At 36.5% G+C, this 21,961-nt stretch overlaps 1 protein-coding gene across 3 annotated transcripts in view; it reads right to left on the reverse strand.

The window, feature by feature from the left end:
* The window catches only part of UMAD1 (UBAP1-MVB12-associated (UMA) domain containing 1), a 239,389-nt gene that overhangs the window by 33,742 nt on the left and 183,686 nt on the right, over positions 1-21,961 (reverse strand). The window lies entirely within an intron of this gene.

The raw sequence follows: 21,961 nt of genomic DNA on the forward strand, positions 1-21,961 counted from the left end.
GGAACATTTACCTACAGTATAAAGAGACTCTTTGCTTTAAAGAGTTCAGTGAAAAATTCTGAAGAATAGACATTTCCTCTTATAATAAAAGTGTCAGAGTCACAAAAAGCTAGTTTCACTGAGAAGGGCACTGGTCTTAACATTTAAAAGAAATTTCTAGTCTCAAGCTTTACTACTATACTAAAATGCTATATGACCTAAAGCAAGTCACTTAAATTCTCTAAATTCTATGAGGTTTCCTAAACTCTAAAATGACAGGGTTAGATGAGAAGATCTTTATCCCTATAGAGCAGCTCTGTTAAATAGAAATTAATAAGAACTACGTATGTAATTTAAAATTTCCCAGTAGCCACAGTAAAAAAGGAAAAGGAAACAGCTAAAATTATTTTTAATAATATATTTTATTCAACCCAATATATCTAAAATGTCAGTTCAAAAAATAATCGGTATAAAAAATTATTAATGAAAATTTTAAATTCATTTTATGACACGAAGACTTTGAAATCCAGTGTGTATTTTACACTTACGGCACATTTCAATTCAGACTACCCACATTACAAGTGTTCAACAGCCACATGTGACTGTGGCTACCATACTGGACAGTGCAGCCGTAGAAGTCTATTATGTAATAATTTATGTAAATTTTTTTATTTAAAAAAGTTCACCTTGGCTGGGGTTTCCTTTGTACTCAACAGAAATTACCCACGTTTTTTCTACGGTTTTAAAGTATCAATTGTAAAAAGGTAAGTTCTTAATGCAAATTAAAAATCTTTTTAGAAGCATAAAGGCTGTACATAGTAAATTAAGGGGTCCCTAATATTTTATATGAATGTGTTTAACGTATTAGTTGGATCACTAGCATCTTACATGGCATTGGAGGGTAGTGATGAGAAACCTGCGGATGGTAGATATCTAAGAAAAAAATTACCTACTTAATGAATCAGCCTTGTGTTCTTAGAGTCTACCTTTTTTTTTCTTACAGTCTAACTTTGAACTAAAATGGAAAAAAGATAAGAAAAAAGAATCCAGATAATCATGTGTTAGGTGAAGTCATACCAAAAGAAGGGCCGTCATTTTGACCTGAACGTCAATGAATACCAATTGCAACACGGTGATGTTGGGGAAGATACTACCAACGCCAGTCAATGCTATAAAATGCACCTGGGCTCCTTTAAGAGGACATACTAACAATACAAAATAGAAGTTAATAGCAGAGACATGGTTAGGTAGGACACTTTAAAACGACCAGGACCTACACAATAGATAGTATTCAAACATTTAGCTGCACCTTGAAAGGAGAAATGGTAAGTCTGCAGCACAGAGCCTGTTGAAAGCAAAAAGAAAAAAAAAAAAAATTCTGGACTGTGTCAGAATTAGTGCCCTCATGTCAACCAACTTCCATTCTGAGATTCAGATTAAGGTTCTGCAATAATCACATCTGCAAGTGACCACATACAGGATATGTGGGAAATGCTGTGCCAGCCTCTTATTGAGAAAGAAGAAGAGGGGACCAGAGTGGTCCTCAAAATAATTTTGGCCATACATTTTTATTTAGTAGAAGGTGGCTATGAATTTAGGATAAGTATTCAGGCATTATGTAAAAGCATTCATTCATTCCCACTGGCAAGCCAGAAAGAACACTTTGTCATAAACCAAGAATTAGTATCTCCCTCAGTTTACTCTTGCAAGCAAATGTCAATTTTAAACAGAAAGCACGGCAGGTGAGGGTGCAGGGGCCATTGGGTGGGGGTTCCCTGTTAGTTTTTGCAATTATAGGGAGGGATGGTTTTAGGGGATTATAGAATTGACGTTACTTGGCCTGGGGCATGTCAGTTGTTCTGTCCATTTGGTAAATTGTGGAAGTATAATTTTTCCTGGGTGGAAAGGATTTTATCTAAGAACCACGAAGCGACAAGGAATCCTCACTGCAGAAAACACAGCAACTCTTTCATTACATCTCTTTTTTTTACTAGGTCTTAAGTTTATTTCCAGCCTACTAGGTCCATATTCATGAACAAGTTTGAACTCCATCCAAATATCCAGCACAATAAAATGTTAGGTAATAATAAATAAGACAACTCTAAGTAGTATACTTCATCTCCTTTCATACATTGTGTGTGTTAAATACGAATATTATTCTTCATTGCCAATCCACTCAGAGACTAGTTAAAATAAATAGGGAGGTACATAAAGCTCTCTAATCAGAAGAACAGTACTCTAAGTTCTAACAATTTTTCACTTTAAAACAGGTTCACTGTTCTTCACAGGAGAATCTACCAGTCTTTAGCAATCTTTTTAGTTCTAGAATCACCCAATGAGCAACTGATTCAGCCAAGAAAGAGGTTCAGCTTCGCAGTGAATCTCAGAACAGACAAGCCTGGGCCCCGATAGGGACACCTGCGTGCTAAAGCAATTGACCTTTCACAAACTTTGCAGTCAAATGCTCAACTTTAAAAAGCAGTGAGCTTAAAATGGCATCTTTTGCTTTTCTTTCTTAAAGTGGCAGGGAAACTTTACTCACTTTCTGCAAAATCAGCTCACTAACTCTTAAATTTGTATGTCCAGAAAAAACCCTCTTTGAAGGGCTGAGAGTACTGAATGAACCATCTCAAACAGAGCCATATTATTTAAGAAATGGTAAGAGTATCCACTTGGCCCATGGCATCCCCCTTCATAGTCACAGGACAGACCCTACTGGGTTTTTGTAACTACCTTCGTCCCTTATAGACTGAGAGGTCTGGGAGGGCATGGACAGTGTCTACCTTTTTAACAACAACTGTAGTCTATCTTCATCCCTGAGTATCATGGCTGGCATATCACAGGTGCTTAAATATTTATTGAATGGGGAGAAAAAGAATTTTCTCAGGACAGGCTAAAAGAAACAAGGATGGATCACCAGTGACCAACATTCTGAAGAATACATATTGAGTAAGGAATGTACTCTTTATTTTAATAATAGCTTTCTTCAGATAATAAGCTTTCTTAGTGAAATACCCATATAATATTAGTTCTAAAAAAAAAAAGTAACTTAATTTGCCTTGCCACATTTTACTCAATACCATCAGGGAACTGCCCACAGGTTATCAGAAAATACAGTATTATTTCTCTTTTAGACCTTAATAAATCATTCTAAAATTTGATGGATCACAATCACAAGTTGGAAATAAGATATCTAAAGACCTTGTGTCATATTGGCAATGCCAAATCAGGTTTTAAAGCTGTCTAGGTCTTGGTTGTGCTTATCAAAGTAAGTTCCACTTTTTGGATTAGAAATACAACAACAAAAAATAAATGATGACAAAAAACCATTATGTGTAGAAATTTCTAATTTGCAAAGCATTTCCACAACCATTTGCTTTTAACACCACCCCTGTGCAGAAGGCAGAGTTATCCTCATTTTACAGAGAAAGAACTGGGGCTCACAGAACTAAGCCACTCAGTGTCATGCAATTATAAATGAATAGTTGGGAATTTCAAGCTTGAAATGAGGACAAAGACGTTGCTGAAAGTATCAAAAACTGATTGGTTTATAAAACATAAACTTTAGTTCACTGTTATTGCTTACCTAACATACCCAACGGAGACACTGTACAGAAATTACACTGTTTACTGCCTGGTGTCATTGTCCAAAGTTGTCATCATTATTTTTGTTTCATACAGGGCCATGGAGAAAAGTGTATGGCATTCCATATCAGATGATAGGTTTTTAAATTAGATATTTTATTCACTTATAATACAAGCTGACATGAATTATTATGGAGTGTAAAGACAATTGGAAACAAAACATAGGAGGTATGTCTCTTTATAGCAAGCTAAAATCTGGCTGGATATAAGAGAGAGATGTATCTCATTACTCTTCAAATTAGAACAGAACTATTCTGGAATGTTCCAGATGGGAATATTTTCTAATCCTTTCTTTGATATTGTCTTTTCTAAGCTGCTTGCATGCCAGCTTTCCCAGTGATTCAGTGAATGTATATTAACATATATTTTTGTATGCAATTGTACAAAAATGTGATCATTTGTAAGCCAGGTGTGGTGGTTCACGCCTGTAATCATAGAACTCTGGGAGGCCAAGATGGGAGGATCACTTGAGCCCAGGAGTTCAAGACCTGCCTGAGCAACATAAGGAGAACTCGACTCTACAAAATATACAAAAATTAGCCAAGTGTGGTGGTGCATGCCTGTGGTCTCAGTTTACTTGGGAGGCTGAGGTGGGAGGATCGCTTGAGCCTGAAAGGTCAAGGCTGCAGTGAGCCATGATCGTGCCACTGCACTCCAGCCTTGGCAACAGAGCAACAGCTGGCCTCAAAAAAAAAAAAAAAAAAAAAAAAAAAAAGATCACTTGTTACATTGACGGTTTGTACCTATAATTCCTTGCATTCTTTAGTGGAACCACAACTTCAGGAGTCACTAAAGTACCCACAAGTACACATTAGCTTTAAATAGTACTGTTTACTCTGAGTAATAATACTCCTCCTTTTGCAGAGAAGGGAGTAAGAGTACATAAATGCTCACAAAGTAATTTGGGAACGTAAAATAAAATATTAGAATGTTATAGGTTTAATCCCTGTCTCCTCTTCCCAATCCCAACCCCGGCACAGGTACACTGAAATACAACTAAAAGGCTCTAAGGTTCCCATTAGTGGGAAAATAGCAATGACCTGTCTTAGCCTTTAGGTTTTGACAAGAGTAAAGAAGGTACCCAACTCACATCTGCAGACTGCTAAGCCAGGGTGCAACTCCTCTCAGCTTCACAACAACTGTGGAAGGTCAATTCAGAATACTGCCAACTTACTAGCTTTTTTGCCAAACTTTATTAGGAAGTTTCCTTGATGATATCTAAAACTAGTGCTTTTTAACCTGCTGTGAAGAACCTTTGATAAAACATCTGGAGACTTTCCACAGGATAATGTTCCTGCTGTTGCCACTGTCAATAATAATGATGATGACAATAATAACAAAAATAAAGAGTTACCATTAATTGAGTGCACACTATATACAATAAATTTTGCTAAGTGCCATTCAAGTAGTCAGAGATCCTCTGAATCATTCCTCCTTCCTCTCATAGTTCCCCGGTCTACAACAGTTCTGTCTACTGCTTCTTTTATTGGCTTAGCAATAAAAGAAGAATTGGCTTGGCAATGCCAACATTCACGTAGACCTGTGGTGTCTCAGGTCTATGTGAACCTAAATGCACACTATAATCACCTAGAGGGCTCTTTAAAAATATAAATTCCCCAGAAACCACATCCAGAGATCCTGATTTAATTGGTCTGGGGTGGGGCTGGGGCATCAATATTCTACGAAAGTCCCTCAGATTATTCTGATGTGCAGTCGGAGTTGAAGACCATGAGCATATATAACCCATCCAATACTTCATCCTCTCAGTTCCATGTCCTCCAAAATCCTTTTCTTTCTACTGAGCTGGATATTCCCACGATCATCTTAGACCCTGACACTAACAACTACACTAACCCCAGAACTCTAATTACCTAACAATCTACCTCACATACTCTGGAAGCTATACTCTGCCAATTCTGTGACCTGCCCTGCCCCAAAAATGGGGGGTCCATTTTTGCACTGTCCAGGACACCATCATGTCTATTCTTTTCTTTATCCATCTTGAATTCTCTGTTTCATCATTGTATACACCCCAATTCCATTGCACTGTTTGTTCCTACCATGTTTTCAGCTAGCAAAACCTCAACCTCAGTTAAGCCCAATTTTCTGCCAACTGCAAACCTGCATGTACTTGAGCAACTGGATATGAGTTGGAGGAAAGCACAGAATCATGATGACTAGTTTCATTTTAAATTTATGGTCATAAATCTCTAGATGTGATCTTCATCTTCCCACAAACAACTCTACCAACCTACGTACAACTGTACCATATATTCTTCCCCAATCCCCATTAAACTTGTCAAATTGACCCTAAGGCCAAACCACTCATTTGTAGATTGCATTGCTTCTTAAGAACTTTGTTCTTCAAACTACCTTCTCTTCTTACTTATTATAACTTTCCCCCCTCTCTCCCGGATCATTCCTATTAGCATTCGAACATGTTAGTATAAGTCCTATTTACAAAGAAATCCTTTTACTCATGTCTCCCTCCAACCTACTGCTCTATTGCTCTGCTCTCGTGTACAGCAAGAGTAAAAAGTCTCAAAAAAAGTGTTCATCTGGCCGGGTTTGGTGGCCAAGGCAAGAGACTGGCTTGAGCCCAGGAGTTCAAGATCAGTCTGGGAAACATAGGGGGACCCTATCTATACAAATAATTTTTTAAAACGTTAGCCTGGCATGATGGCATGTGTCTGTTGTCCCGGCTTGGGGGAGGCTGAGGCAGGAGGATTGGCAGAGCCCAGGAGGTTGAGGCAGCAGTGAGCCATCATCATGCCCCTGCCTTCCAGAATGGGTGATGACAGAGCAAGACTCAGTCTCAAAAAACAAAAAAAGCGCCCACCCTCGCTGTTTCCATACTTCCTTACTCCATCCCCCCTATGTAATTTATTTCATTTATTAAAACAATGAGGAGATACTATAATATGTGGAAGGCATAAAGAATAAAATACAACAATCAGCTGTGTTTTACTACACAATTTAAGGAACAGAACATTACCAGGAACTCTGGAGTTTGCTCTCACTCCCATCTATTCCTTTTCCTCCCCTACTAGAAAGTAAATGCTAGTCTGAATTTTGTGTCTATTCTTGCTTTGCTCTTCTTTATTGCTACATGACAAATATATAGATTGATACATCTATATATCTCTCCCTAAATAATATATTGGATAGCTTTGCATGTTTTGACTTACATAATTGTATGTATTCTTCTGTGGTTTGCTTTATTCTCTTAAAACTATGTTAAGATTCATCCATACTGCCATGTGAAGCAGTTTTAAATCTATTTTCATATCCTTAGAGTATTTCATTTGTGAATAAACATTATTTATTTATTCATTCTGTGGATGATGGATATTTGTGTTGTTTCCAGCTCCTACTACCATGAATAGCACTGTGATCATTCTTGTATGTCTATTAGTGTACAAGAGTTCATCTAGAGCATATGACCAGGAGTGAACTTGCTGGATCATGAAAGAATCACATATTTAATAAAGAAATGCCAAATTATGGTTAAAAGTAGTTTTTCTAATTGTATTAGTTGACTGGATAATGTTGATTGTAAGATAATAATCTTTTAATGTTTATTGATATTTGCTCTATGGTCCTGTATGCTTTTTATTTTCATAAATCTTCCATGCATCCTTGAGAAGAATGTCTCTTCTATACATGTATGGTCAACATGAACCTTATTAACTCTGTTGCTCAGATAATTTATTCTCTCACTGATTTTTACTATTTCAGAGGTCAACAAACTATACCCTGTGGGCCCAATCTGTTTAGTCTGTTGTTGCATGGCCCAACGAGCTACGTATGGTGCAAGAGGAACACACAAAACAGACTATATGTGCCCTGCAAGGCCTAAAATATTTATCTGGCCTCTCTTTCAGAAAATGTTTGCTGATCCCTGGTCTATTCAATAAATCAATTACTAAAAGAAGTAGATTCCAACCTCCAATTCTGATGATATTTTTTCTTTTTATCCTTGTGTTTCTGTCCATTTTTTACTTTATTAATTTTAGTCTGTTATTGGGGGCATACAACATTAGAAGTGCCATATTTTCCTGGTGAAATTAATCTTTTACCATTATCTAGTGACCCTCTATCTCTGGTAACACCTTTTGCCTTAAAGTTCATTCCACCTATATTTGTAGTTATGCCACCGTATTTTTCAAAACCTTTATGTACCCTTATGTAGGGTTTTCACGTAAACCACAATACTGTATTTAGATTTTTAAAGCTAGTCTATCTTTCGAATTTAATAAGCTGTGCTTTTTACTATTTCTTTTCTTTAGTGAGTACCCGAGAAATGTTAACATGCATACTTAGTCAGTGATTTTTGTTTTTGTTTTAACCAACTTCCTACATAAAGCAAGGACTGTAGAATGCTTTCACTCTAATCACTTCTCTACGAAGTTGTTTGCTATAAACCATTATATTACTGTTTCACCAATCAATTTTAGTTTAGATTTATTCTCATATAAACCACTTTCTTAGTTCGTCATTCCCTCTTGTAGCTCACGTCTTCCATCTGGGATCATTTTCCTTCTGCCTAGTATATCATTTAGAATGTTCTTTAGAGAGAGTCTCTTGCTGCATATTCACTCAGGTTTTATATATCTGAAAAAAAGTATTTTGCCCCTAATCTTCAAATTTTTGCTAAACATGGACTTCTAGATTGAGTTATATTTTCTCACCACTTTGAAGATATTACTTGACTGCCTTCTGGATCCAGTGCTGTTACTGACTAATCAGCTTTAGGTCTGTTAATTCCTTTAAGGCAGTCTTTTAAGGTCATTTTATTTGTCTTTGGTGTTATACTGATTCACTATTATATGTCTAATGTGGATTTCTTTCATTTATTCTTCTTTGTATCTAGGGGAGCTTTCTAAATCTGAAGACTGATTTTCTTTTTACTAGTTTTGGAAAGTTCTTAGCTCCTATCTTTTCATATATTGTCCCTGCCCCATTCTTTGACCTTGTCTCTCCATTAATATGGATGTTAGACACACCTCTTCATTATATCCTTCATGCTTTTATTATGCATTTCTATGTCTCTCTGTGTTACATTCTGAGTAATCCTTCAGATCTGTTTTCTAGCCTATAAAATCTTATGCTTATGTCTAATATACTCTTTAACCTATGCATTGAATGACTTTTTAATTTCTAATGTTCCATTTTTTTCCAAATACATGTAATTTTTAAGTCTTATGATCATTATAATATTTTAAGTTTGCCTTTTATTTCTTTAAATATAGTAAACATACTCACTTAGTTTGTATTATGTGAGATATACCAATATCAGAGACCTTTGCAGAGCTGACTATGCAATCTGTTTTTGCTAACTCTTACTCGTCCTTGAGACACACTTATCTTGATATATAGTAAATTTCTAAATTTCTAAAATATAGCATGAAACAGAAAATATAAAACATATTCCCTACTAATGAAGAAAAATCAGGTTGGCCAGAAAACCATGGAGTGATAATTTTGAGCGAACCAAAGATTGTAACGTAAGACTTTTTGATAGCTAGTAAAATTACTGTTCCTTTGTAAAGACGATAGAAAACCACTTTTAAATATCCAAGAGCATAAGAATATACTGAAGACATTTATAAAGTAATATGTAAACATGTTTACCACTAAAATTAAGAAATTTAGAAAGGTTAAATTATTGTATACAAATTGACAGTAAGCATTAAAAGCTGTTAAATATAGAAGTTGGTATAATTATTGCGGCTAAGAAAATCTATTAAGAAAAGTTAATACAATTAATTAAATGGAATCTTTAAGACTATATTAATAAAGACCATAAAATAGCAAGACTGTGGATGATTAAATTTCTCATGTTATAGGAAGAAAGCAAAAGATGTAATTCTTTGATTTGATAAAAAGGCAAAATTCAGATTAGAGAATGTTTTCAGCGAATGTAAAAATATCCACTTATGTAAATAAAAACAATATCATCTTCCAAACCAATTGAGAAGAAAACAAGCAGATAAAGCAAGATCTTTTTACTTATAACTAAATGGAACTAAAAACTAAATGGACTACAAACTAAACGGAAAGAAAACCTCAGAAAACCTAAAATAAGATAACTGATGTAACATCGTACACATATCAGCTATTTCAGTAAATGTAATTATTTTAAATCCCTTTATTAACTGACAAATAATCTCCACTGCTACTTAAAGGCCTTTTATCATGCGGTTTATCATGTTAGCATACCATTGTATTTTATTCATAGCACTTAACACTATTAGAATTATTTTATTTGTTTATTGTACAATTTCCCACACTAGAATATAAACTCCCCAAGAAAGTACCATGGCTGTCTTGCTCACTTCTATATATTGCTAAGAGCTAAAAAAAAAAAAAAAAGTGTTGTTTCAACGAGTGAATGAATGAATGAAAATCACAGAGCAAGATTTTTTTTAAAAGCAAAAAAAAAGAAAGCAGAAGTTACAATGAAAATGTCCTATAAAAGTGATAGCAAAATACTTTTAGAATACATAAAGACATTTTTGCTGTTGATCAAAGATAAATTCTATAATGGAATTTAAGTCACAAATCTTGTATCAAATAACAATATCAAGATACACACAAAACAATAAAAAAGCAGAAATACAGACAGAAAATGACAGAATTACAATGAAGACAAGTGACTAATATACTTCTAATAGTCCTTGATAGATTAAGTGAATAAAACATAATAGGATTAATGATATGGTTTGGCTCTGTGTTTCCACCCAAATCTCACCTCGAACTGTAAACCCCACCTGTCGAGAGAGGTGATTAGATCAGGGGGGCAGTCTCCCCCATGCTGTTCTTGTGATAGTGAGTGAGTTCTCAAGAGATCTGACTTTTTTAAAGTGTGTGGCTTCCTTTGTTCTTTCTCTCTTCTGCTTCACAGTGGGAAGATGTGCCTTGCTTCCCCTTTGCCTTCTGCCCTGATTGTAAGTTTCCTGAAAAATAATTGGTAATATCTCCCTGAATTACAAGCTTATTGTCTGCTATGGACTGTGTATCTCTTCCTCTACCTGACACCCCCATCCATACCTTCAATTCATATGTTGAAGCCCTAATTGCCAATGTGACGGTATTTGAAGATCAGGTGTTTAGGGAGCTAATTAGGGTAAGAGAAATTCATGAGGGTAAGGCCCTCATGATGGGATTTGAGGCTTCATAGGAAGAAGAGGGAGACAGTGTTCTTTCTTTGCCTGTGAAGAAGGTGGCCATATGCAAGCCATGAAGGGGTTCTTCATTAGGAACCGAATTGGCCAGAATCTTGATCTTAGACTTACCAGCTTCCAAAACCATGAGAAAAATAAATGTCTATTGTTTAAGCCACCCAGTCTATGGTATTTTGTTATAGCAGCCTGAGCGGACTGAGACACTGTCCAATGACATGGTGGAGTGCAGCCTAAAAATATGAAAAGCCTGGGAAATAGGATAGGAAATTTATAGATGATAGATCATATCAGGTTATCTAGAAATGTTAGGGATAGGCTGGGCACGGTGGCTCATGCCCATTCACTCCCAGCACTTTGGGAGGCTGAGGCAGGTGGATCACCTGAGGTCAGGAGTTGGAGACCAGCCTGACAAACATGGTGAAACCCCGTCTCTACTAATACATACAAAATTTAGCCAGGCATGGTGGTGGGCACCTGTAATCCCAGCTTCTTGGGAAGCTGAGGCAGAAGAATCACTTGACTCTGGAGGCAGAGGTTGCAGTGAGCTGAGATCACGCCACTGCACTCCAGCCTGGGTGACAGAGCAAGACTCCATCTCAAAAAAAAAGAAAAAAAAGAAAAGAAATGTTAGGGATACGTGGGTAGATCTCCACATTCTTGAGGCTGATGACATGATAGGTTACCCATGGAAATCTCCTTGGAAACCAGTGCTTGACAGAATAAGATGGGAAGCAGACTTTTGTAAGATTAGATAGGATACTGTTCCTCTCTGGCATCTTCATTTCAAGTATTTCAAATAAAACCTGAAAAAGTAACCACCATGTTCTGGCTGCTATTCCATGATTAAAGACATACACAGAACTATGTTTTTGTATATTTAGCATATATGTGTAGTTTTTCTAATTCATTTTTCACAGTGTTAAGGTTAATAGGCTCCAGTAATTATATTTCCTATCCTGCCATCTTTGCCTATTTGTGTAAATGTGCCATAGTATGGTAATTACCAAGAGTTATTCTCTGAAATCTGCCCCCTTCCTGACAACCCTACTTTAACTGAAGGTACTTACCTCTTTCTTCCCAGTCATGTTGACCACCTGCACTCTGTAGAGTACCTACTACAGTCTGCGGACAGAAGCACCTTTATGTCTACAGCTTGTTCTAAACTCCTAGAAGGTTAACAACTGTACTTTGCCCATCTCTGAATCCCCCTTGGTGGTCGCATGTCAGGAGAGTTGTCAATATCAAGAAATACTAACACCACAGTATGCCTCATGTGTGTAGTAACTCTCTTTTTCACTCCCGATGCCAACAGTCCAGAGATGACTCTGGTCTTAATTTCCACGACATTTGAGTGTATCTGTTCTCCTGTGTAGCCTGTTCCACTGCAGTTCATCTGGCAGGGTGAGGCCTGCCTGATTTCACAGCCCAGCTCTAGTCTATCACTCTCCATCAAAACAGTGGCTCCACAGTGTCAGCTGAATTAAGTATAAAGTTTTCTGCCAAACTTTCAGGGGCCTCCACACTGTGGCCCCAAGCTGCCTTTCCAGTCTCATCTCCTATCCCTTCCTCTGCAAGATAACTACAACTCTAGCAAGACAAATCACTCTTTTCTGAACTTATATTTTAGTAGATCCAATCCTTTGCTCAGACAAACACTTGCCCTCATTTCCATCAAACTTTCCCTCTTGTCTATGAAAAGCTAACCGACCTGTTAGGTCCTACCTCAAATGCAACCATGAAGAAGCTTCTCCTGATGTCTCCAATCAATGTGATCACCACCTCCACTGAATCCCACCTGCACTCTCCAGAATACTTACTACAGCCTGCAGACAGAAGCACCTTTCTTATGTCAACAGTTTGTTCTAAACTCCTAGAAGTTAACAACTGTACTCTGGCCATCTCTGAATCCCCCTTGGTGGTAGCATGGTACATTATGCAAGTAGAGTTCAATGATCATCACTGAAGAGAACTATTAGAGAGCAGATGTTCTAAAAGAGGCCGTTACTAAACTTACCATTAAAAGCCAAAAACATTCCCCTTTTACTTAGGAGATTAGTGGAGACAAATGGCTATAACACTATCTCCCGGGTCCCCTCATTTTGCTTACTACTCTTCGGTATAAACAGAAGTTTCACTGTAGTGATTAAAAGCACCTTGTAAAAATGGTTTCACCAGGCCATATCTGGGAAGAGAGGATCAGTCCTCTTTAGTGAGTAAGGAGGATATGAGATGACATGTTTGAATTGGAGACAGAAAGGAAATGGAATTTTCAAGGGAGAAAAAAATCACAAAAGAAAAACCTGTTTCACAAAATGCAGTTTGTGGAAAATCTTTAAGCTGAATGTCAAGATTAAGAAAAACCAATAAAACCTTTGAAACTAGAACCATGTGAGAGGCCTTGTAGGCTCAATGGCAAAATACAAAGCTATGGTATGAAGAACATAAAATCTTTCCCAAGTAATTGCAAAAGCAATTCTTCAATATTCAGGAGCCTCCATGGCCCCAAAATATGCTTAGCACAAATTACTTATTACACAGATAGACACAGTCAACATTCAAAGGGCCAGCGTTTTCAAAAGAACTTTTACCAGGGCTGTAATTAGTTGTTCAGGCAAAAACTGCACACACATCTAATTGCACACACAATTGGCTAATTGTATCTTCAAAATAAAGGGTAAAGGGTTAATTGTATCCACATCTGGCCACAAAGAAAGAAGTTGTCCTTTGAAAATATGACACTACATTTAGAAGAAAATTTGCATTAAACAACCATCCCTATTACTAATAATAATTATAATAATACCACATGCCTACAAATTAATACCTTTCATCGTGATCCTGAAAACACTTTACAAACATTAATTAATCTCACAATACTCCCACGAGGTATGAAAGGCGATTATCCCAACGGTGTCAATGAAGAAATACAGCAAAGTTAGGTAATTGTCAAAAAGCCACAAAGGGAATCAGAGCTCCCAGTTCCAGGCTCTCAACGCTGACTCAAGTCACCAGGAGGTTCAATGGGGAGCTTGGTTCACATAATCAACAAAAAAGAGCCTAAAAACAACACAAAACTAAGTAATCCAATTTCAGAAGAGTAAAAAGTGGCCTGTGATTTAGAGGCCACTTTGATTTCTTTCATTGAAAGGTACCCAGAAAGACAGGCTCAAGAATGGAGCTAACAAATAGAACTTGGTTCCTTAGTTTGATTTTATGATCAAGTATTTCAGATAATTTTTAAGAGTACAGAGCATTGATATGATGCATCACCAATGAATGGTACTTTCAAAAATATATAACAAGAATGCATTTCTGTAAGAGATAGATATTTATAATATCCCAGTGACAGCAGCTGTTTAAGATGAGGACTTGCTGAACACAAAAATATGGGAAAGAGGCTAAAACAGAGTAAAACTAATGTCACCTTAACTGTAACTCTTGAGGATTTACATTAAATTAACAGTCAGGAGAATCTAATTAATACTAGCCAAGAATATCTAACTTCATACAAATAATTTTCCTTATAAATGCATAAGCATATCATTAGTATTTGTTGTAATATTATCTTCTTTAAGAATCAGAGAAATACAAGAATTTATTTTTATCAATAAAATACACATTTTAAGGACTGGTATATTTTTTATAATTAAAAAATATTCTTGTAGCCACATGAGGAAATGTCTGGGTGATTTGTTTATTCATAAAAACTAATGACAAATTTTTCTATGCAGATACTTAAAAAGATGTGAAGATAAAAACAGGCTTCAATTTAATTCACTTCGCTTATCCAGTACTGAAAGATACAAGATGGGCAAGTAAAGATTCCTGCTTTCATAGAACTTACAGTCTATGTGTTTATTTATATTGACTCAAAACCCTGCTGTATCTCTTCTTACAAAGGTTCTGAGGCAATATCTGACATTAGAATAAAGAAAACCATTGAAATAGAAAGTCTGGGACAAGAAAAATGAACCAAAACATGCTGAAGGTAAGAATCAGTATGACTGTGCTTTCCACACTTCGAAGTTGGCTCACAGTTTTTGGGCACCCAGAGCATAGAAGAAAAACACACGTTAAAAGAAAGAAACGATCACTTGGACTCAGGAAGGGGAACATCACACACCGGGGCCTATCATGGGAAGGGGGGAGCGGGGAGGGGGGAGGGATTGCATTGGGAGTTATACCTGATGTAAATGACGAGTTGATGGGTGCAGCACAGCAACATGGCACAAGTATATATATGTAACAAACCTGCATGTTATGCACATGTACCCTAGAACTTAAAGTATAATAATAATTAAAAAAAAAAAAGAAAGAAAAAAAAGAAAAAAAAAAAACCAAACTGAGATATGTGGCAAGTTTCAGTATTTGCCCTTAATTTTATGAATAAACCAAAATTTTCTTTTATGAAGTAAATTTATTAAAAATTATAATTGATAAAGTAAAAAAAAAAAAGAAACGAAAAAGGGAAAAGAAACATATAAAAGAGAGATACCAAAACATTTAATTTTTTACCTAACAGAGGTAAAAAATCAATATAATATGAAAGTGCTTCAAGCAGAGAAGGAACTTCTGATGGGAGAACCTGGAAAGGCTCCCGGGAAAACAGTCACACTGTAGGCTGGAAATGAAGGGCAGAGCTAACCTCCAGAGCAGCTGCTACAAAAAAGGTATTCCACATTCAATCTGCAGCAAGCGGACAGAGAGCTGTGTGATTCCAACACATGTTTAGGAAATGGCAAGTTGGTTCCAGTACAACGTACAAGGTAGATACAGTCCTAGCGGGGGGTTGGCCAGACCTGCAGGTCCACTGGCAAATGCCTGTTAAGGAACAAACAACACAGTAGATTTTTGAGGGCGAGGTGGGAAAATAATATAACTTTTCTTTTTTAAAGTAGAAAACTCTAGCACTATGTAAAGAATAGACCAGAAAGGTAAAAGTCAGAAGGAAGAAGATTCGTCAGAAGACTCTGTAGTTAATCAAATGAGGGAAGATAAGGGCCTGATCTCTGGTCCTGGCACAGGCGAGGTAAAGGAGAGGACAGGTAGGAGACTCTCTCTCTGACAGCTCCTAGTGAATATAATTAAATGTGAGGAAAGAGATGAGTCAGTCACACATGACTTGAGGGTGCCTTGCCTCTTAATCCGATGTGACCAAGGAGATCCAGAAGCTGATACTACATGCTTTTTCTCATGTTTTACTGGGTCTGGTGACAACAAAATTAACATATACCTTTGTGTCATAATATTTTCTATCAATGGAAAGTATGCAAAATTGTTTTGCAAAATGCTCATGCATTGCATTTAAAATTATGTCAGAATATGAAATGTACGTTTCTTTAAAATAAAAATAAAATGTGCTATTTCAGCCAGATTCATTATATGAGACCTAAAGCACTGTGGTTATAGTTCTAGCTCAGGTTTCAGCACATTCCTTTTTTTGTCCACTTATATTTACGAAAAGGAAAATAGGCTTTAACTTTTTATCCAGGACTTTATATGATTTGCACTCACTAAGTGTCTTATTATCTACCTCCCACATTGCCATGGATAACACAAAACTATGATCAAAGTAGATGCTTAAAAAGTACATGCTGAATGAATAAATTCAAAAATTAAAGTCAAACCGAAATCACCTGTTCCCCAAGCTTGTAGAGCGTTACTGCTCTTAGCCCTGGACTCTCTGTTCAAGGCAGGTGTGCAAGTGATTGCTGCTGCTCATTCAGTAACAATTTAAAACGTTCATCAGGAAAGATCTATTTCCCAAATAATTTATCCTTCTCACCAAATTTGTTGTTATGAAAATTTGCTAGACACCCTATATGAGGCCAAGTCCTTATTAATGCCAGTGCTAAGAATTGCTAGAAAAAGAACATTGACAAGAAAATGTTTGGGAGCTATTACAACACACTTACATTTCCTTAGACAGTGACATGACTATATGATCAATATTACATAATTAGACATTTTATCCCTTATAATAGTGTTCCACCTTTGCATTTTGAGGGAAACCACTGATTTTTATCTACCTTAATTTAAGGATAACATTATTGTCAATGACCTCCTAACCACATACAAAATACAGTTCAAACTTTTAAATCTGACATTCAAAGACCTAGATGACCTGGGCCAATCGATTTTCTTGTCATAATTCCCTCTAATCTGTTCAGTAATTCCTAAGTAGTGGGGAGAGTACCACTGGTTGTACAAGCATTGAGGAGGAGGAGGAACACTGGGAAGCGGGAGTTCAGGAGAGCTTCAAAGGCAAAAAGGAGAAGGAAAAATGAAACGCAAGGTTGTGTGCAAGACAGGACAAGAGCTATCCCCTTTCTTTTTCTGTATCAAAGCCTTTACAGACAGCCCCTTAGCCCCTGCACAAAGTAGCATGCATGTGCACATACAGAAGTCAGCAGGGATGGGGTCCCTACGGATTGATATAGCTGCAGGAAGCTCAGGACCAGGGGCTCTGAGAAGAAGCATGAGTCAGAGCTGTATTCCTCAATTTTGATTCAGTGACTTGGCAGTTAAGTGGACTGAATCCAACAGATCAGAATTTGAGTTTGTCCCACAGATTAGGTATGTGACCTGAGTAAATCAAACTTTCGCCTTTCTGAGCATCAGTTTACTCAACCCCGCAAATAGGGAGAGTTATGTGATATATGTGCGTGCACTGTACTCCGCACAGTCTCTAACCACAGTAGATCGACAAATAATAGCTTTTATTATTATTACTGAATGTCGGATCTCATTCATCCATTTTAACCAACCAGCAACTATCAAACATCCAAAAACACTGGCCAAGTTGTAAATTCAAATGAATTCTGGGAAAATATTTTGAAACTGATGAAAGGTTTTCATAAGTATTTTTGCAAACAAGATGGTAGTGGTGAATGGCAAAGAGTCTCTTTTAAAATATTATCCAATAACCTGACATATTCAAAAGAAGAAAAAGACTTTGAAAATGGTCTTACAGTGGCTTCTTGAGTAACAGTTTGCCAAACAAAAGTCATCTATAACATTTGGGTTAAAAAGTGATTCTATGAACAACCCGTAAGAAGAGGGGTTAAACATATTTATATATTTCCAATTCCATGTACATGTGAACTGGAGTTTTTGTTACTAGTAGTAATTTTCATTAAAAGGCAGAATTGTCTTACTGGAGGTAGAACTTCATCTTTGTCTTAAACCACATGCCATTGAGCCAAATACTCCTTTACTACTGACTGACCACAAAATGTTCCATTTTGTCCACTGAAGAACTTAATTTGTTTACTATTAAGTAATGAACTAGAAGTTATATCTTACTATTACTTCTAGTTCATTATGCATTTAAAATTTTTAATATCACTGTATTTTCTCAAAAGTTATTTTCAGTTGGCAAGTAAAATCAACTTTACATATATGATATTGGCATAAAATTTCCTCTTCAAATACATGCATTGAAACATGGGGCAATTTTAAAACTGTGGATAAATAATACTTCAAAATACTAAAAACATTTTAAAAAATACATCAGATATACAGTACTACGAATATCCTAAAATAATAGGTGGCACAAGTTGAATACAGGGGGGACTGTCCTCTGCTATTCTCGTTTGCCTGCCAAATCTATTAATCTACCTTTTGCAGACCTTCCTTGGCCACTGCAGCAACATCAATTACTCTTTGTATCTGGAGTTTTTCCTATAGAATTTAGTCTATACTATGTGGTTTAATTTTTGTCACGATTAACATAAAATCATATGCTATAACATTCCATTATTTAAATGTTCATGTGATATATATCTACACACACACACCCATATATATATCCTAGACTGTGACACTGATAAAACACTTCAGGGGAAAAAGAATTAATCCATCTCCTTTGGCACTGAGCATAGCACTATGCAAATGGGACACACTATAAATATTTTCTGAATAGTCTTATAATTCCTTATAATTCATTAAAGTAATTGCATCTTAAGGAATGATCTCTAAATATTAGCAAAAATAAACTAAATTTTAGTTCTAATTGTTTTGAATTGAATGATTCATAAAGGCAAAGATAATGGTTGACCCGAATTTGAATTGTTGTAAGATTAGTAGTTGTGTATTGGTGGACATTTCTTCTTCTTCTTCTTTAATTACAGGTAAGTATGGTGATGGGGTGGCAATGCGCCTAGCTAACAACATTTCTGAGCCTTCCTTGCTGATAGATACAGTCAATGAGAAATAAATGAAAGTTGTTGTATGGGGGTTTCAGAAAATTCCTTAAAGAGGGGTGGGTTTTACCCTAGTCCCCTCCTGCTATGGTTGAAGATGCAGTGACCATCTTGTAATCTAGAGGCAACCTGATATATAGAAGTCACACATCTAATAAACAGCATGGGTAGACTAGCTACCCAGGTGAAAAATCAAGAACCATTTTTCTATTCACCAATTGAGGTGAAAGAAATAACAAACGGTGGTAAGTGAGCAGCTAACGCACAGGACTAGTTTAACAGGATGGAATTTACCTAAAGTTTTACCAAGTGGACTGTTGATCCACTCAGGCACTCAAACATTTCTCAAGTGCTTGTTATTTGTGAGACTTAGTACTAGATACTAGAGAATCGAAATGATGATGATTGTGTCCTATCTTCAAAAATTAAAGGTGGTGATGCAGAAAGAGAAAAAGTTGAGGAAACTGACAGTATCATGGAGCCACTATATCAGCCCTCAATTGCCTAACTTGAGACATTTCTAGATAAAGAAAAACAAACCCCTGTTTTGTTAAGGCCTCCAGTTCAGGAATATCCATTACTTTCAGTCAAATGCATTTCTGATTCATCCATGTACACACAGTCAGCTCTCTGTATCCTTAGGTTCAATATCCATGGATTCAACCAACCACTGATCAAAAGTATTAGGAAAAAAACAATACAACAATAAAGTATAATTTTAAAAACACTGTGTCATAACAACTGTTTATATAGCATTTACATTATATTAACTTTTACAAGTAATCTAAAGATGATGTAAAGTATATGAAAGGATGTGTGAAGTTATATTCGTATACTGTATCCATTTTATACCTGAGACTTCAGCACCCTCAGATTTTAGTATTTGCAGAGGTCATGGAACCAATCCCCTATATACTGAGGGACAATTATACATGTATAGGCACCACCTAGGGAATCCTATTTAAGTGATGATTAAGAGGTCCTCAGCTTTTTCGCAAACACCTTTTTCCTTGGTACTGTAAAGTGTATATTTGTTATAAAATATATCATGCCAATATTATTCATTCTTTGGAAATAGAGTGATATGGTTTGGCTATGTTCCCACCCAAATCTCATCTTGAATTCCCACATGTTGTGGGAGGAGGCAGGGCTTTCCCGTGCTGCTCTCATGATAGTGAATAAGTCTCATGAGATCTGATGGTTTTAAAAATGGGAGTTTCCCTGCACAAGCTCTCTCTCTTTGCCTGCTGCCATCCATGTAAGACGTGGCTTGCTCCTCCTTGCCTTCCACCATGATTGTGAGGCCTTCCCAACTTAACTTTCAGTTAAGAACTGAAAGTCCTTAAACCTCTTGCTTTTGTAAATTGCCCAGTCTCAGGTATGTCTTTATCAGCAGCATGAAAATGGACGAATACATATGGATTTAAAGTTTCTGTAAAAATGTAAATGCTATCTGAGAAGAGTTACACTTTAACCTGTCAATATAATTGACTATCTCACTGTGAATTGACTGATTAATTAACTTCAGTGATGGGTAGGGCCTGAGAGGATGGAACACAAGATATTAATGGAAAAGTTTTCCTGTAGGAAGATTACACTTCCTCCCACTTCCTACCCACTCTATTCCCATCCCTAATATATTGACAGGTGGCCTTAGGGGTCAAGAATATAAAAACTGAAAGGAGAGATACAGACCTGAATGGAAAGGGTGCCAAAGGAAAACTTACATCTCTGTTACATAATGCTACCCATGACCACCCCTCTATATAGGCCTACTTTATTTATTCTACAAAAAAACAAAAACAAAAACAAAAAACAGTTAACTGATAAACAGCATGGGTAGACTAGCTATCCTGGTGAAAAATCAAGAGCCATTTTTCTATTCACCAATTGATGTGAAAGAAATGACAAATGGTGGTAAGTGAATGGCTAACACACAGGATCAGTTTAACAGGATGAAATTTACCTAAGTTGACAGTTGATCCACTCAGGCACTCAAACATTTCTCAAGTGCTTGTAACTTGTGAGTTAGTACTAGATAGTAGAGATTCAAAATGATAATGATAGTGTCCTATCTTCAAAAATCTCCCAAACTTCTACTGGTGATTGTCATGTAAATAAACCATGGGAAAACATTGTGAAGTATGTGGTACCACAAGTGTATACAAAAGCTGAAGTAGGATAGCAGAATTCATTCTAAGGATGATGAAGAGTGGTTACAGAGTCTCACACAGGGAATGTTACCTAAACAGGATTTTCCAGGATGATAGGATTTTGCTATGGAGATAAAAAAGGATATGCATTCCAGTCAAAGGGAACAATGAACAAAACCTGATGATATGAATGTTTGATGTATGACAAATATTTGTTATTGCTGTAGCACTGAGCACTGACGAAGAAGTAAAAGAAGGGGTATTTAATTTGAACACAGATCAGGGAGGGTGCTGTATGCCATGCTAATCAGTGTGGACTTTATCTGATGAGTAGTTACTGAAGGTGAGCCAGGGGTAAGACTTGGAAGATTTGGAATGGAGGGAGGCTAGAGGAAGGAATATCACCTGAAAAGCCTTAGTAATAATCCAGATGACAAAGGATGAGGACATGCAAGTTATAAGTGGTTCCTCTCTGGTTCTGTGGAGCGGAGGGCAAGGTGGGAGGTTGGGGAGGGAAAGGAAAGGAAGGTTAAAAATCATTCAGCTCATGGTAATGTTTGTTTTTTGGAATAGTCACTTTTTACCCACTTCCCCTCAACATTGTTTACAAGGCACCCAGGAAATGCACGTTCTCTATGAATTCACTCTTTCAAAGTTTTTCGTCTGGGATTACACTGCTAGGGATTTAATAGTAAATGAACCCAAAATAAAGAGAGGTGAGAAGGAGAAGCTGAAGCTTTTTGCTGTAGGCATCTTCTTAGCTTTAAAAATCAATATTATCACTTTGTAAGAA

This window comes from Theropithecus gelada, chromosome 3 (genome assembly GCF_003255815.1).
Source record: "Theropithecus gelada isolate Dixy chromosome 3, Tgel_1.0, whole genome shotgun sequence".
Lineage (NCBI taxonomy): Eukaryota > Metazoa > Chordata > Mammalia > Primates > Cercopithecidae > Theropithecus > Theropithecus gelada.